The following is an 18477-nucleotide window of genomic DNA, read 5'->3' on the forward strand; positions in this document are numbered from 1 at the left end:
AACTAATAAAAATATTATATTAATCTATTGCTTTCTCTTAGATTATGTTAATGTCTATTAATATCTAATTATTTTCTGTTAGATTTCATTAATTTATCTTAGACCACTGTCAATGGCCCTTCCTCCATCCAAATTTTCTTAGGCGTTCTTTCCATTCTTTATCTTCTTTATTATTTTCTTCATCTTCTTTTTCCCCCTATTATTTTTTTCTTACACCCTCTCTTAATTCTCTCTATATTCCTCCTCTCTCCTGCTTTCTTTCTTTTCCTCCTCCTCCTCTTCTTTTTCTAATGGGAATAAGGTTCAAAATTCCGTCACGTATCAACCGATATGTATCGTATCAGAGCCTTTCCGATACACCCCTACAGGGGGTGTTTCGGGTTGATAAAGTGGTTCTGAGAGTAGATCGGCCCCTCTGAACTAGTTTTGGAAAAAAAAAAACACTTCAAAATAGTGTTGATACATTCTACCGACGTATCACCCTATATCAATATTTTGAACCTTGAACGGGAGCAAAAATGAAAAATTCAGCTCATTTTGATTTGGCTTCTAGCAAATGGATATCCCAATTAAACCAAACAGATATCAAGAATAAATAATTATGATTCCATCTTAGTGTGATTGAGACATGCTACTAGCAAATGGATATCCCATCCCATCTAAGACTAGGATGTTGCATGGTTAAGTCATTGACCCGATGCTTTCAACTATATGATGTGCACATCATACACTTAAAAAATACACTTTTACGTATTTGATGGCCCCAACAGCGGATGTGACCCTTTTAGCTTCTAAAACTAATAGCAATTGTGAGAAAAGTTGATGATAGACGCATGAAAATATATTGGTTCCTACTTCCTATGGTGAAACCCTTATTGTCATCACGTATAGAATGATAATATCAAGGTTTTTAAAATTTAGGGTCTGGTTCTTGGGTCAAACGGTTTGATCATTCGAACTAAATGGATGGTCTATTTGACAAAAAATAAAAACAAGTAAAAAATGGCCAAAATCCATTATTTAGGTTAACGGTTTGACTATCCAAATCAATGATTCGCTGATTAAATCAATGGTTTTTTACTAAAGCTCAGTTTGAAAGGAATACAAATGCAAATATGTAGAGTGTAAAACTATGTATTTTGTATTATTTTGTATTGTATATATTTGTATTTATACTCCTTCCAAACTGAGTCTAAAAAGTTGTTCTGAGCTGAAACAGAACCAATCACCTAACCGATTCTAGTTTTTCTCATCCAATTTTAATAACATTGATATTATACATTAAACCACTTGATGATAGCATTGTCGTCATTCATCATAAGTGCCTAATCCATATGATATATGCCTAAAAAACCAATAACAAATCAATTAGCACTCAATGGCTTATAATTGGTCAAAGTTCTTATGCTATCATATCATTACTGAATCATAAAATATTGTAATGATGAGTTTATGCAAAGTTTCATAATCCATCAAATCCTATCAAAGACAATAAAAAAAGTTTTAGCAACTTCTTACATCATGTGGGAATGATATAATACTAGAAGAATATTGACCAATGATACCCTCGTGTTGAATTTTGATGAATAGCAAGTTATTGGCTGTGACTTTTATGAAACCGATTGATTGATTATCATGAGGATGTGTTTGGTTTGAAGGAAAAGTAGGGAAGGTTCTTTACAAAACATGTATAAACTTCCTTACTTTTTCCCTTCAAACCAATCATAACCTTAGACTATCACCTATATCATGCCGGTTTTATTTTATCAACCAATTAAAAAAGTAAAAACCTTCTCAAATGCCCTTTTGGTCTGTGATATTATTTGTAACATAGATGGAAAAAACTATGATGTCAAAAGGGATCTGACCAATCAAATCCCCTCGTGAATTTTGATGGTTATCACTTTTATGATATTGGTTGGTTTATTGTTTATAAGTTTTTGTGTTATGTCTTTCTAACGAGACCAAATCAGCCCCCCACAAGATTGCCTCCCACAACATCCCACAGCATATCTTCGTTGTGTATTGGGAACATCTCCCGATGATAATCCCATAAATGATGGTGTCATCATCCGGAGATGTGTTGTGGGACATTGTGGGGGGCAATCTCATGGGGGCTGATTTGAACTCCTTTCTAACATAATAGTCTAACTCATTATAAATTACAAGGGATTCAAGGGTGATGGGCATAACAATGTGCAAGTAGGGGTGAGCAAGAAAAACTGAAAAACTTATCAAAACTGAATTGAAAATCTGGTTCGATTCAGTATTTTTAAGAAATCCAGCTGGTATACATATATTTCTATATATTTTATGTATATCATATTATATATTATAATTTTAATATATTATAAATTAATAAATATGCATCATATATAAATACATATAATATATTATTTATTATTCAAAATATAATATTATAAATAGTTATCCTTTTATTACATATTTATATATTTTTTATAATATATTGTAAATATAAAAAACAAAAAAAAAACGATGAACCAAAATGACAGTTAATTGAACTGGTCAACCGATTAATCAATTGGCTTTGGTTCAGTTTTGGTTACCGATTTTCCAGAAATTAGTATACCAGTTCGGTTTCAAAAATAGGCCCATGGTTAAATTAATCGAACCATGAGCACCCATAGGTGCAAATGAGGTCTATTTCCATTGGTCATATTGTGAAGAGCTTGAAGTTATACATGAGTGTGCTCCAATTCACCCTCTAAATTGATGGGTCATTGACAACATGGTCAATGAAATTGCATCATGCACTTAGAGATCTAGTGTTAATTCCTAACAATCATGAATGCAACTAAGACTCTCGATCTCTTGCCCACAAGGACTCTATCCACATCTACCATAACACACTACCTCCGTGCATTGGGAACATCTCCCCATCCATAATACTATGTAAGAGGATGAGATGTTCTTCATGTGTTTTTGCAATGTTATGTGGGTAGATGATTAGACATGGGTAGAGTTCTTGTGAGAAGTATATGGAAGGCTCTCTAGCTAATACCAAATCCCTATTAATATCTATATCTATACTAGTTATTAAAGTGTGAATGGGGTCTACTTTTCTGGAATTTTTATTAGACAAGATTTGCCCCTTCATCTTAATGCCTCTTAGGGGTAAATTTGTATATTAATAAGGAAAGTTTAATTGAGATGATTAAGGCTATAATACTCATCATTGTAAAAGTCACATACACGTGCCACTTCATTAACTATTGTTTGACTAAAATACTCTAATTCTTTAATTTGGTCACTCTCTAATTATAAGGATACAATGAAATTTGAATAACCACTTTTCTCCTCCTTAAAATCTTTCTCATTAACACTTACGTGTAAGATATTAATTCTCATTAACATTCATTAAATCATATTTTTTACTAGAATACCCCTATTTTAAATTTGGTCCCCTTCAAATTGTGAGGGGACAAAATGTAATTTGAGTTACTACATTTCTCCTCATTCCATTCACTCTTATTAAGTCTTATATTTAGGGTGTTAATTATCATTCTTTCATAGAATCATATATTAATTAACCATAAAAAAGAAAAATAAATATGACAGAAAATTGATTTTTATTGACAACATAAATAAAATACAGATTTAAAATTAACTTAAAAATGGAATTGTTTTCATGTTTAGTGGTGAATCAATGATTCAACCTATTGGGCCAAATGTGTCACCCCATTTGATATCATAATTAAATGATAATAAAAATTTTAAGAGATAAAAACACACAAATAAGTATAGGCCCATTTGGTTGAACTTAACACTTGCAAACTCTATCATTTTCCAACCTTCAACTACCAATATAGTGTGGTAAATTGATAAGATTCATTCATACCAAATCCTTCATTGTTCCTTCCCAAAATAATATGGGATATAGTACATTCAAAATTAATTTGGAGCTTGAAAGGAGTGTCCAAAGGGATGACATCCTCTCATCCTCTTAGGCCTCTTATATTAAAAAACAAGTCATTAATCAGCATAAATGCCTTTATTTGGGCAATTGCCCAGATAAGTGCACTTACCAATGTTCTTTTATTTATCAGGTAAAATTACACAATGATTGTTTTATCTATACAAATTTCTTATTTGAAAGAACAATATTGTCCCAACATATATTAACAAATTTCCACATGGACGAAAAAGTAATTTACCCAAATCTCAAGAGTGCATTACTTAGCAAATGAGTTGCTCGAATATCATTTTTTGTGGAACCTGCTAATACGATTGCAGTTTCTTTTATTTTTGTGGGATCCACCAACTTACATGGCGGATCTCTTGCCCACACAAACAGGGAGAGATGCTCCCAATTTATGTAGGTAGTATGTTGTGGGTAGACGTGGGCAGGAGATCTAGAGTCACAAGCCCCCATTTATCGAAAAACAAACGTGTCCTCAGAACCAGATAAATCCAAAAGATTTTATTGTACCCATTGCCCAAAGACAATCATGCCTACGACGGAGTATGGAGTGATCATTCCGAGTCCAGCCTAGTCAAAGGTATTCCCGACCCAGTTCGGCCCATGATCATCCGCTCAGTATATTAGTCTCAAGACTCAAATTCTCAAACCCTATTTACCGAGCCTAGCTCAAAGCCCATTTGCTAGTCCAGACAGAGCTAGTGGCTTTAGCAATGGTGCTAACTGCTAATATGTGAGTCATTAGAGCTCCTCCATATGACGCTTCTCTCACTCGTGACGGGATCTGCTCCTCACAAATGGGCGCCTCACAAGTACATCCGCCGTACATTGGGAGCATCTCCCGTGCTTATTCACGGAAGATGTTCCCAATGCATGATATGATGTGCATGTGAGGCGCCTGGTGTGAGGAGCAGATCCGGTCTCCCTCTCACCCGTCCCAACCCCGACCTTCCCAAAAAGAAAGAACCCTAGCAAGAAAAGGTTGCCTCTATCTAATATATTTATACAACTTGACCAACGTAGCGGCAACTTCCCTGTAGCTAGGGTTTATCCGGCTCCAAGAATACAAGAAGTAAGCCTTCTTCGGTTCTTCCTACTACTTTTCCTCATCTCTCAAGCTCATTCAGTTTGGTTTTTCTCTGATTTAAATTACTTTTTTTTCTCGTTTTTTATTTATATTTGTTCTTCTACCTAGTTTTCTCTGTATCCTTGAATCACATTCTTTCTAAATCTGCATTTTTTGTTAGTTTCACATGGATCTGTTTGACTCTTATCTAGAACGTTAACGTGTTTCTTCATTTTTGGATCCTATTAGTTGTAATAAAATGCGTATTTACGAGTTTTGAAGTTAGAAATCTAACTCTCGCAGAACTATGTAGATATTTGGAGTGTGTAGTCTGAGATTACGCAATGTTAATATTTTTAAATTCTCTAAACTTTGATGATTTTATGCTCTTGGACTGATTCCAATCAATGGGATGCATTTTAAAGTTATTTTTTTGTCGAAGTTGTATGAGATTGAGTTACGGTTTCAAGTATTTCCCAAGGGGTCATGAGATATTTGGAGTGAGGTGTATTAATGCGTGTTTTAGTTTTTCTTTGGTTGGATCTTATAGAAAATGCCTTAATGCTTGTAGAAGGCTCTTTTCTCTCCTTATTTTTTTTCAAAACATTAGCACTTTTTTAGCATTATTTCCCAATCTATTTCAAGAAATATCCCCTCTCCTCGTGGATTGGTTCCTTTGGGTTTAGGTGATAGCATATGGGCGAGTTGATAATGCTTTGGTAGGAATAATTGTGTTCCAGCTGAAGTTCCCCAACAATCATGAAGGAAAAATGTAGAAAAAAGGGAATATCAGGACAGACCTACTATTTACATGCTTTGTCTGCCACATTGCCTTTGTGTTGTATTATGTCAATGGGTTATTAAATTGCACTAGTATTGAGGCTCCTGTGTTTTCGTTTACTGCTTACCTCATCTCAATGTACACACAGTAAATGTGGGGATACGCTTTGCAGCTAAGACCAACATTGTTTTTGCTGCTTATGATGCCTCCACATTACTTGTTGTGAGCATTGAATTGATTTATCATTTGTCAATGGGTTGTTAAATCGCACAAGTATTGAGGCTCCTATGTTGTTGGTTACTGGTTGCCTAATCTCAATGTGCAAATAGTAAATGTGGGGATGCGTTTTATAGCTAAGACCATCACTATTTTTGTTGCATGTAATGCCTCCATATTACTTGATGTGAGTATTGAATTGATTTATCATATGAACACGACTTCTATAACTTTTGTGTGTTGTCAATGGTGATATAAAAGTTTCCTTATAGTTTGCATTTATTTACTTGTTTACTCTTTTATCACATTTCAGGTTGAAGTTGTCATGACTTAATAGAACAGCAAGTTAGCCATGATCCTCAATTATGTAATTCTTCTCTTATATAAGCATCATTCTCATAACTTCATTAGTTCATTATACATGTAAACATGCTAGTCCCCTCCCCAAAATGAAGATTCCAATAAAAATATTCTGTACCAGTTTACCAGTCTAATTTGTGGTGAAAGAACATAGCATGACAACAGTTGTTATGATATAGATCTCTGAAGTGGAGTTAAATTTGCGAATGTAAAATGATTCCAATTTAAATTTGTAATGTTATATGGTGCAAAAAGGCTATTTTTTTACACATCCAATTAAGGTCATGAGCTTTATAGTGTCCTTTATTAAGCATATGAGTATGTAAAATGCTTCATGTAGTGTGTTTATGTGGGTTTCGGGACAACTTTGTTGTTTCAGTGGTGCTAAGATATATCCAGGAAAGGGTATCAGATTTGTGCGATCTGACTCCTAGGTAAATATTTATTTTGAATGTCCAAATACAATATTGATTTCATGCATTTGATATTGAATATCTTGGTTATCATAGGTATTCCTTTTTGCCAACTCAAAATGCAAGCGATACTTCCACAACAGATTGAAGCCGTCTGAACTTACTTGGGCGGCCATGTACAGGAAGCAACACATAAAGGTATAAACTCTTTTAGTTTTTATTTTTTTATTTTTCTTACATGTCAACTTTGCAGCCTTACTGTTGCTACAATGGCTGCCTGTCAAGTGCCAATTGCAATCTTCTTATGGACATAAAGATTGGGATCAAAAGAGTCTATTTTAAGGGCTTGGTCTTTGGATCCCTAGTCAACTGGTCCAAGCTGCCTGTTATGGTCTGAATTTAAAGCATCGTGCAACTGGCCGACTGGGACATTTGATTTACAAGCACATGCTTCTTCTTTCCCTTAGTGTCTTTCATCTATGACTATTAAAATTTACGGCCTTTTTCAAATATAGAGGTGTACTATATTACCTTTTGTGTTAGAGGGTTGGGGTGTGAATAAGGAAAATCCATTTTTTGAGGTTTGGATTTTGGTTCACTAGGTAGATGGTTAGTTGTCATGTCTGGATTAGAGGCACATAAAAAGATGATTGTTCCATTTATGGCTGTGCCTATTCGTCTTATCCCTTACAATATTTGACCTATTGTCGTACACTGATGAAGGTAATTGTGCTCTAATTCAACACAAGTATTTAATGCCAATAGGCATCCTATGAATAAAAGTTAAAAAGAACATGTATACTCACATTGTACATGTTTGAACATTCATAGAAAGAGACTAATCTTCATATTCTTACATTCCATGAGATATGTTGGCAATTTATGGGTTATTTATTTTATCCAAATCATATTTCAATGATAAGCTTTATTTATGTCTATGTTTTTTTTTTTGTCCAATTTTCCTTGTTGTTAATGTCTCAATTACATTATAATTATCTACAGTTATGGTATGACTTTATTTTTCTATTTGGTCTATTTTCACAAAACCTCAGGATATTCATGTTGAAACTGTTAGGAAGAGGTGTCGGGCTATGAAGAAACCGTATTCCAGGTCAATTATTGATGACACGTTAGAAGTTATCCAGAAAAGAAGAACATAGAAGGTTGAGGTTCGTGATGTTACTAGGGAAGCAGCTCTACGGTATGAACTCATTGCCACACCCAGTATTTGACTTGAGAAAACAGGACTGCTAGCCATCATTTATAAACTTAGTAGCACTGATAGTGAGATCCTTGCACCTGTTTGATGGGTGGGCTCTGGGATAACCCTCTTTTGTTTGAAATTAGTTCTTTCATTAGTAAAATCCCCTTTATCTGTTTAGTGTTTGTCATTATGGTGTTTTTTCTCCCATGACTTTTTAACATGATCAACAATAATGTAATGTCCTCCCCATTTTAAACATTTTTGGTAGAGATATGTACTGACTAGGCCTTTATGGTTTTTATAGTTGTTATTTGAAAGTTTATTGCAATGGATTATCAAAATAGGACAACTGAGATAAGTTGCCTGCTTTTTCACCATCCATCGTCACCGCATCATTGGGGGCATTATAGCAATTCCCCCTGATCGTAGAAATGCTGATTTGATGTTTTTACAATCCCCCCTTGAAATGCTAGACCTCAGCCATTACATGGTTTTTTGGCATGTGTGAGCATAAACAAACACAAATGCTAAGATTTTCTTAATGCCATTTTTTATACTCCAAGCAAAACCGATCCAAAAAAGAAGAAAAACTCTCTTATTGTTACCATCTATAATAGACTATTTGGTTTTTAAATAACATGGTTTTATGTAATATTACAAATCTTAGGTGAACTTAATGGATGTTGGATCCTGATTGGTTGGTTTCTTTTGTCTATACAGGGAGATCAAAGAGCGGATAAAGAAGACAATGGATGAAAAGAAGGCTAAGAAGGCCGAGGTGATGGCCAAGACTCAGAAGGCCCAGACCAAGGGAAGTTTGCCGAAGGCCTCCAAAGGCCCAAAGATTGGTGGTGGTGGAGGGAAGCGGTGAACATCAAACGTCATTTGGTCTTGGACATTTTCCTTTTGTTTGTTTTAGTTATATCCAATAGTATGAACTTGAAAATTATATTGTTTCAATATTTTCTTAACCAATACCAGTCATGTTGATGAAATTTTCGGTGGTCATATTTCAAATTTTTAGGGTGTTTTATTTTGGGTGAGCAAACCATCGTTGACGGTTTCATATGGAGCTCACTCTCCCACTCTCCGATATGCTTAACCTGAACTCTAGTTAATTTTCACCGAAAAAAACTCTGGCTACTATAGTTGATACTTCGTGTTTGCATTGAAAGAGGGAGACAATCGCATTGTATGAAAGTTCCATTGAATCTTCCTAGTGCCCCTCTACAACACTTGGGAGGTGACCTTTGTTAATTTCTTAAATAAGATTAGAAAGCATAATTGAAAGGGTTTAAAATTAAAATATATGTTATTCTGCATTTCAATAATTTGAAACCTAGTTAAATGGTGAAGAAAAATAGACATTCGAGGTGATTTTTTTACTTTTATGCCATTTGTTTACAGGTGAGCGATGAGGGGCTTGGGTTTGGTCAATGGCAAGGTTCATCAATTTTCTCGTGTTATCATCTTTAACAAGGGAGCATGGAAAGATTTTTTTCATTATACAAGTATTTTTCAATTCATCCAAAAAAATCTTAGGCCATGTTTGAATAAGTGCTTAAAAACAAGTGCTTATTTGAATAAGTACTTATTCAGTTATTTGCATTTGGCACACAGTTTTTTAAGTGCTTATTTTAAAAAATAACTTATTTCATATTTGTCATTTAGTAGGTTTTTTTTTTTTTCAATAAGCACTTAAAGTAAGCAATTGTTACTCTTTTTGTCTCTCATTTTTTTTTTTTAATTTCAGAGTATCCAATCTAAAGTGAATGAATAAAAATACTTTGATAGAAGTGTTTTTGTAAAAGTACTTGTATGGAAGTGCTTTCATGAAAGTACTTTCATAAAAATATTTTTTTATAAAAGTACTTCCGTAAAAGTACTTTTATAAAAGTGTTTTCATAAATTATTTTTTTAAAAGTACATAAAAGTGCTTTTATAAAAGTACTTTTGTAAAAGTGCTCTTATAGTACTTTCGTAAAGTGCTTCCATAAAAGTACTTTTGTAAATGTGCTTTCGAAAAAATATTTTCATAAAGTAAGTACTTTTGTAAAAGTACTTTTATAAAAGTACTTTCGTACTTTTCATAAAATTACTTTTATAAAAGTACTTTCGTACTTTTCATAAAATTACTTTTATAAAAGTGTCTTTGTAAAATTGCTTTTGCTAAACAGCATCATTAGTATTTTAAAATTTACAAGGAACAATTCTAGGAGAAAAAAAATTGAATAAGTGATTATTATATGAGCACTTAAAAAAGCTAGAAATTTGGGCTTAAAAAATAAGCACTTATTTTGGGCTTATTTTCCAAAAGATCTTTTAAAAAAATTAATAAAGTGTGATGAACTGGCAAAATCAGATATGTTTCCAACAAAATTGTAAAACAGTGAACAAGACAAAAAAAAAACTTTTTTGGACCAAATTGTCCTTTTTTAACTTCACCTCCTTCGAACGCTACTATTCATTGTCTCCCTCCATTCAATATCTCTATTGACACTATTCATCTTCTACCTGTAGACACTGTCGAGAGTAATTATCAGAGGAGAAAATCGATTTCAAAATAGAAAGGAAGGATAGCACATTAACTTTATGCATCATTAAGGAAAGTGGGAGAAAGCTATTGTCTGATTAGGTTGATATTGAGAACTCATAGGAGTCGAACCAGTTCAGTCGACTCTCTTTCTTCCCTGGATTCCAAACCATCAAAGCATGATATGTAATAATTAATTAACCATAGAGGGAATAGTGAAGGAGTTTTCTTGGATGTTTCAACTTGAAAAAGGTCAATGAACAGAGGTGGGAGATTTCAGACAAGCTTCAGTCTCTGATCATGTTCTTAAATGGAAGTGGTAATCGGGGTTATATGCAAGAGGGTTTGCAGAAGGAGAGCTTGTGGATTCAATTTCCACCAAAGAAAAACATTGGGTGTGCACTGGAGTTGATGAAAAAGAGGGGGAGAGTTGCTGCTGCAACTGCCCTGTTCTTGTGGACAACAATTATCCTGTTCTTGTGGAAGAAGACGCAAACAACAACCCAACAACAGGAAAGGAGAAGAAGGGAGAAGATCAATATCGAGAGAGAGAGAGAGAGAGAGAGAGAGAGAGAGAGAGAGAGAGAGAGAGATCTGATCAATAGAGGAAAATCGTCGTTTGCCTCTGTTGTGTCCAATAGAGAAGATGACCATGAGCATCATCGGGAGTAAACAACTCAAGAAACCTTTGCGAACCACACAATAGTTGCAACTTGTGAAAATGAGGGCCATTAACCTCCAATAGAGACCATTTCAATAATCTCGACTCCCTCACCAACACAATGAAGAACTCAACTATCATCCTTCAAAAGGTGGGATTAAAGATTATAAAATGACAATAGTTAACACTAATTTAAGGCAGTACAAGAAAAAGAAGCCCAAAGACCTTCCCCTCAAAGCACGTTCAAAAAAAAAACTCCTAAAATCGAAGGAAACTGCGTCACTAATCCAGTCCATCTGTAACAACTTAAAAATGTCCTCTCAATCAATTTTCCAAAAAATTAGGATTCAACAACCCATGATAACATGCACCGACAAATAGAATGTGATAAAGTCAACAACTTTAAAGAAGGGAGTGGAAATTATGCCCAAAAGCTTGATGTTAGTTATTGTTATCAAAACTGGAACTGCAAAGAGAAAGAGACTGCCGGATTGAGCCATTGAATTAAGTTTGTCGATGAAAATGCTGCTGGAATTACCTAGGGTCGCAACTTTAAGACAAACAACATCTGTTATCACCTGACATCATAATTGCTTCCATGGAAAATAGAACAAACAACATAGAAATCCATCGATAGGCCACAAGAACCCAGATCATTGTTAAGAGAGATGATACAAACCAAGAAGAAATCCACATCAACCCCATTGAGAAAGGAAACATATCGTTTGCCCCACAATTCTAAACCATAACAATCCCAAGAGAAGTTATAACGTTGAAGAAGAGACCTAGAGAAATGGTAGCATCAAATCTAATAGAATCATTTACTGCTTTAGTTGTCTCAAAAACCTCTCTTGCAGATGCTTGTACCCAGAAACACAAAAAATATATATATATGAGAGAGAGGCCCGTAGTTGAAGACACAAGAGGGAACCTAGCACATAGAGGTCATAAAGGTGCAAGAGAGAATTTCCGCACACAGAGGTTCTTAAGGTTGCACTTGGAATCAGTGTAAATCAAGAACAATGTAAAAATTTACACCGGTTCAGTTTGATCGGCATTTGGATGAAGTGTAAATAGAAATCAATGTAAAACTATACTTCGATTTTGATTTATCAATGTTTGGATGGAATGAAGTTTTACGTCATGAATCGATGTAAATACTACATCCATAAAAACGATCTAAAATGTTACACTTTTCACATCACTCTTTTCAAAGTGCAATTGTCACTTCCTTATGGTTCAGTGTAAAACATTATACTTTTACACAAATGACGTTTTACACCGATTCTAGGCACATGTTAAGCTATTTTAAATTTGTAATATTTCAATCATTTTTCATTCAACGGCTTCATTCCCATTTAAATAGTTATTGAATTGCTTGAAAAGTGAAACTATATGCATGATGGAGAAAACAAAGCTACAAAATAAAATTTCCCTTGTTCTTGAGGCCCATTTGGGAGGGCCTTTTAAGCTTTTGTTTCTTCTTTTTTAGAGCCCGTTTGCGAGGGCTTCTGTGTTGGTTGAACTACTTTATTGCAAAGTGAATTTTGTGACTTTCACAAGTGTAATTCTGAAATTTCAGATGACCTCCCAAATGGCATTTAATTTAATAGGTTAAGCTTTTGTTGAGTTGCTTACTACTTGAATATAGGATCCATTTAGGATAGCAAATTGGACCTTTTTTTTGGATTTTCACCAAAATATTGCTTATAAGTTGTTTGGCTGGGCTACTTTTCAAAACCAAAAGCTACTCCGTGAAAGCACTGCTAAACATGTAATTTGGTATTCTGGACTTTCAACAGAAATCAAGTTCGGTGTTTATAAGACTGTGTTCACACCGTTTGCACAATCCCTTATAGACATGCATCAGAAATATCTCCCCATGAAAAATAAGCATACAACTATGGAGATGTTCCCAATGCATAGATGTAAAAAGTTGTGAGGGTGGTGTGAGAATGAATTCACATCGGTGCCCCACATGCACATTTTAGCGTGCATTAAGAACACCTCCCATACTTGTCATTGGAAGATGTTCCCAATGCACAATTGGGATGTGATGTGGGGCTCTCTGTGGGACATGGATGCGAATTCTGTGAGGACTGATTCCAAACTCCTTTATAAAATAAATTTTATATATCTATACTATATTATAAAGCGATTAGGTCCCACGTCAGAGTCCTCTCCTTCTCCCATTCCCCCTTCTCTCTTCTCTCCTTAAACCTCTTTCCTTTCTCCCTTACCCCTTTCTAGATCTCTCTCCCTCTCTCTCTCTCTCTTTCCTTTCTCCCTTACCCCTTTCTAGATCTCTCTCTCTCTCTCTCTCTCTCTCTCTCTCTTTCTCTCTCTCTCTCTCTTTCTCTCTCTCTCTCTCTCTCTCTTTCCTTTCTCCCTTACCCCTTTTTATGGATTATTCAATTAATAACTAAATAATAGTTCAAAAGTTTAAATAACAAAATTATTTAAATGTTATTCACATAATAAAAAATTAAAACTAAATTTTTTATATTATTTAAATAGTTAAATAACTAAATATTTTAAATAACGAAATACTTAACATAACTGAATTTTAAATAGTAAAAATAACAAAATTATGTATCAAATTTAAAAAATTTCTAACAAGTAGAAAAGTAATTATAATAGATTTCATAATATTTGGATTAATAATATAACAAAATTATATAATAATAGTATAAATTATAATTTTACAAATTATTAAATTCAATAAATAATTAATATTTTAAAAATATAAATAATGGCATTATTTGAATAACTAAACAATATTGCAAATAACTATTTTTAAACATGCTAAATATAAAAAATTTAATAACTAAATCATGTTTTGAATATTTATTAAAAAGTATGTTAAATAAGTAAATTATGTAATAAGTTTAAAAACAAATTATTATTAATAATTTTAAAATATTTATTATATATTTGTATATACTAAAATTAATATTCAGTACAATATCTTTTAATAATTATGTATAAATTATTTTTGTTTTGTTATTTAACAAAATTTTCAATAATTATTGGAGATTAAAATATTAATATTTAACTTTTAGATTTTATTTTGTGTACTTATTGGATTTATTGCATTTTTGTTATAATTTATTGATTAATATTTGTAAACTATTATTGGATATTACACTATTTATTGACTAATTTGATATATTTATAGTATTTTCATAATTATTGTATTAATTGTATATTTATTTGTTATTTGTTGTATTTTCATTATAAATTTATTTTCAATAATTGTGTATTTTCGCTATAAATTATCGATAGTTATTGGAGATTAAACTATTTATATTTATTAGAGACTAAACTATTAATTTAGATAAAATCAGGAGTGTTCATGGGTCATTTCAATTTGGTTGAAAGTTGTTTGGTGAACTAAACCAACTTGGTTGGATTGGGGGCTTGACTAGGTAATCCAATAGGTTGGCCTAGCTTGACCCATTCAAAATCGGGCTTGGAGCCTTGGACAACGTTTTAAGCCCACAGGCTTTTAAAATCGAGCTCGACTATTTTTTGGGTCAGGCTCGAGCTTTCCCAAATAAGCGCATTGCAAGCCCAACCTACTAATATTATATTTAGTAAAAATATAATATACATTAATAATACACAAAAAATATAAAATGAGTAGTGAAAATGGTATTAAATATTATAATATATAGATAGAATATTATAAAATATGTAATATATTGTTAATATAACATAAAATATTTGTCTAGATTGGGCTTCGGGCTTGGGCTCAAGATCTAGGCTTGATAGTCGAGCCAGACTTGGGCTCAGGCTTGTCATTTTCTATTAATAAAGAGGAAAAGCCCATCTCACTCCTACCCATGTACAAATCTACCCAAAACCGACTGACCATTAGTAAAAATTGACCTAATTCAAGTGAAGTAAGATAAAGTTGTTTGGTTTCATCTATTTCATCAGTTTAATGAACCATCATAGCTAAAATTAATTATTGTTATTTTTTTGTATTGCAAAAAAAAAACTAAAAGTATTATAATATATAAATAATTATTAATTATTTAAAAATTAAAATATAAAACAATTGTATACTCTTATGTATTTGTATTATTTAGTTTTCGCTTAATAAAGTCCATATGATGCACGGGCCCATTAGTATATATATATAACATAAAATATTATATATTTAATATTTTATACACAGATGATAAGATATTAAGGCCTGAATTAGGCATGACCCACAGGGCTTACGTTTCACGCCTGAAACCCGGCGCCCTGTCCATGCCCAAACTACAATGCTTATCATAAGTCGCACGGGCCATGATCAACCCACCCCTATAAACCATACCAATAAATTGGATTTTATTTCTTTCTTTATTTATTTTTAACCTTTCTAGATCCCACCTGGCATGAGTTGAAATGACCCCCCACAAGATAACTTCCCACAGGCATCATCGGGAGATGTTTTCAATTCACGACGGGATGTGCTGTGGGATGCTGTGGAAGGCTGATTTATCGGGGGCTGATTTGAATTCACCTGGCATAATACAGATCTCCCGAGTTCGCATCACCGTCCCACCGTGCTTCGCCCCGCAAACGCCTCACACGACGTGTGACTGACACCTGTCCAGTCGCACGCGGTGGGGCATTCCCGCATGTGACGCTAACGTGACGGACTTTGTCCCAAAACCAATTCAAAAGTGCTGGAGCGCGCCCCCTGAAGCTCTTCTCCCACATTCGCGCCCCCTGGGGCTTTGATTTTTTTCATTAAACCCTCTTTGATGTTTTGTTTTTCTTCGACTTTTTTTACCCTCTTCTCCTGCCACCGTCACCAGGTGTTGTTTTTCATTTCAAGAAACCAATGTTCTATGAAGAAAAAACAAAGGAGTGATGCCCCTGCATGTCTTTACTGTGTCTTTGTGCGCACACAACTTTGGAAACTATAAGAGAAAAGACAATCAAGTCGAAACAGGTAAATAGATTTCCTCTTTGACCTCTATTTTTCTCTCTTCATTAAGGTAGAGAAGACAGACCGAAAACAATGGAGAGTGATAGGAAACAAAACTGACCGCATGCTATCCGAAAAGAAGATTTCTCATTTTCTTGGCAACCAAAAGCAGATCAGAGAACCAAGTAATGAAAACGCCAATGGGAGAAATACTTCTCCAAGAATATTTCATATAAGAAGAAAGTATGATATAAGTAACAAATACCAGTTTTTTTATTCATGATATTCTGAACTTCTGCAACAAATAAACAAGAATCTCTCTCTCTCTCTCTCTAGTTGCATTTTTTCAAACAATAGTTTATAAAGCTTCGTAATATGTTATTTTAATCTGCAAAATAGTCGTGCGATGCTGAGATTGATGATACCTTATTGAATGAACACCATGAAGAGAAGGTTCAATATATCTGTCAGCATATACGTATACTTGCTCTATCAAGAAGCAGAGTCAGATTTCTCAGAAGGAAGAAGAAGAAAAAGATTCTGACATGGGTTTAGATTAATATGGTTTTTTGTTTAATCACCATCATGTCACTTTAGATCTTATGAAACCCATGATTTGATCTGGGTCTCCAATCCATGTGAAACTACCGTTACCATGTATTAGATTAAGATTGAGGATTCTGCTTGCTATGTGACAGTAATCGTAGTTCTGTTGGATTCTTTAAACTACTTCAAAACAGTCGTATTATCATGTAGATGGAACATTAATAAGAAGTGTTGATATTGCAGATTGAAGCATCGGGTGCCTGATTGTAGTGGGCTGTACCAGCATGGAGACCACTTTTTGGCTCATCAAAGACTAGCTATTATTGATCCTTCTTCAGGGGACCAGCCTCTGTTTAACTAAGACAGGAAGATAGTTGTAATGCCCTGCTTTAGGCTAGTTAGTTGGACTATAGCTAAAGAGGAAAGAGAGAGAGAGAGAGAGAGAGAGAGAGTTCATAGCCATAGCCAAACAACATTTGTACCAAATCATACAAATTAATAATAAAGTGTTTGAAAATTCAGCTTTCTGTATCTGTACCAAAGCATACAAATTAATAATGAAGTTTGAAAGTTCAGCTTTCTGTATCTGTACCAAAGCATACGAATTAATAGTAAAGTTTGAAAATTCAGCTTTGTGTAGCCATAGCCAATCACTGCACTATTTTCTCTTTCTCCTTCTGTCGTTTTTTCCTAAGCTGGATGGAGTTCATAACCATAGCTAATACCTGTAAACCAAACAACTTTCTAAGTGAGTTTTTAATAGCCATTGCATAATAAAAAAGTTGAATGCAGTTCTAAGTGTGACATTCTTTTAACCATAAGGACACCTGCCACATGTCCTGAATAAGCCCTTTCTCGTGACATTCATTTAAATTATAAATTCAAACTTTGAGAATATCTAATACACCCAGCTAAAATGTATGGCTCACATATTTCGGGGAAGTAAAACATGGTCAATCAGGAGGGTCCCTTAACAGAAGGAGTTGTCTAGAAAATGAACCTACAAACACCATAAATTTAAGAACACACAAAGTCAGGGGCACCATCAAGTTGCAAAGTCATCATGAGCAAGAACTAAGGTTATTATCCTTTCAACCACATGTCCTGAACTAAGGTTTTTCTTTTCTGTTATACATTATTTGCAAATATAAATCAGTATAGATTGAACATCTGTTTTTCCATCATCTGAGCATAAAGAATGATTAATGGATTAAAAATACCCTACACTCACTGTCTGAACATGAACCCAAGTGTGAACCCAAGTCTGAACATGAACCCAATTCTGAAAAAATGATTAACCTGACTGATAAACTACTTAACATGCTAGCCTAAGGCATCACTCCGTAGTTTTTTCTTCATAGAGCATTGGTTTCTTGAAACGAAAAACACTCCAACACCTGGTGACGGTGGATGGAGTGATCGCCGGTGCCGGAGAAGGAGGTGGAAGAGGGTAAAAAAAGTCAAAGAAAAATAAAACATCAAAGAGGATTTAATGAAAAAAAATCAAAGCCCCAGACAAAAAATAAGGGTTAGAGCTTAACTGGTGACCGGAGCGTTCGCCGGTGCCGAAGATGGGAGCGGAGATCCGAGCTCGGGCAGAGAACGGGGGTCAAAGCTTCTCCTCCGATTTGAGCTTCAGGAGGGGCGCGAATATGGGAAAGGAGCTTCAGGGGGCGCGTTGCAGAACTTTTGAGTTGGTTTTGGGGCTAACAGGCGGGGCTAACGTCCGTCACGTTAGCGTCGCACGCGGGAACGCCCCACCGCGTGCGACTGGACAGATGTCTGTCGCACGTCGTGTGGGGCGTTTGTGTGGAGCGAAGCGCAGTGGGG

At 34.3% G+C, this 18477-nt stretch overlaps 1 long non-coding RNA gene and 1 pseudogene across 1 annotated transcript; one reads left to right on the top strand and one right to left on the bottom strand.

Annotated features, from left to right (window-relative positions):
- Window positions 1–6710: 6710 nt before the first annotated feature.
- On the top strand, window positions 6711–8851 carry LOC148872968 (large ribosomal subunit protein eL24-like; annotated as a pseudogene).
- Window positions 8852–17129: 8278 nt separating this feature from the next.
- LOC148872969 (uncharacterized) lies at window positions 17130–18329 on the bottom strand. The gene is made up of 2 exons (XR_016107125.1): window positions 18189–18329; window positions 17130–17372 (listed from the first exon to the last, which is right to left on the bottom strand). It is a non-coding gene; the product is annotated as an uncharacterized LOC148872969 (long non-coding RNA).
- Between the last annotated feature and the right edge of the window lie 148 nt (window positions 18330–18477).

The sequence above is a fragment of the Nelumbo lutea genome, chromosome 2 (assembly GCF_056320005.1).
Source record: "Nelumbo lutea isolate HS-2025 chromosome 2, American lotus-T2T, whole genome shotgun sequence".
Taxonomy (NCBI): Eukaryota; Viridiplantae; Streptophyta; class Magnoliopsida; order Proteales; family Nelumbonaceae; genus Nelumbo; species Nelumbo lutea.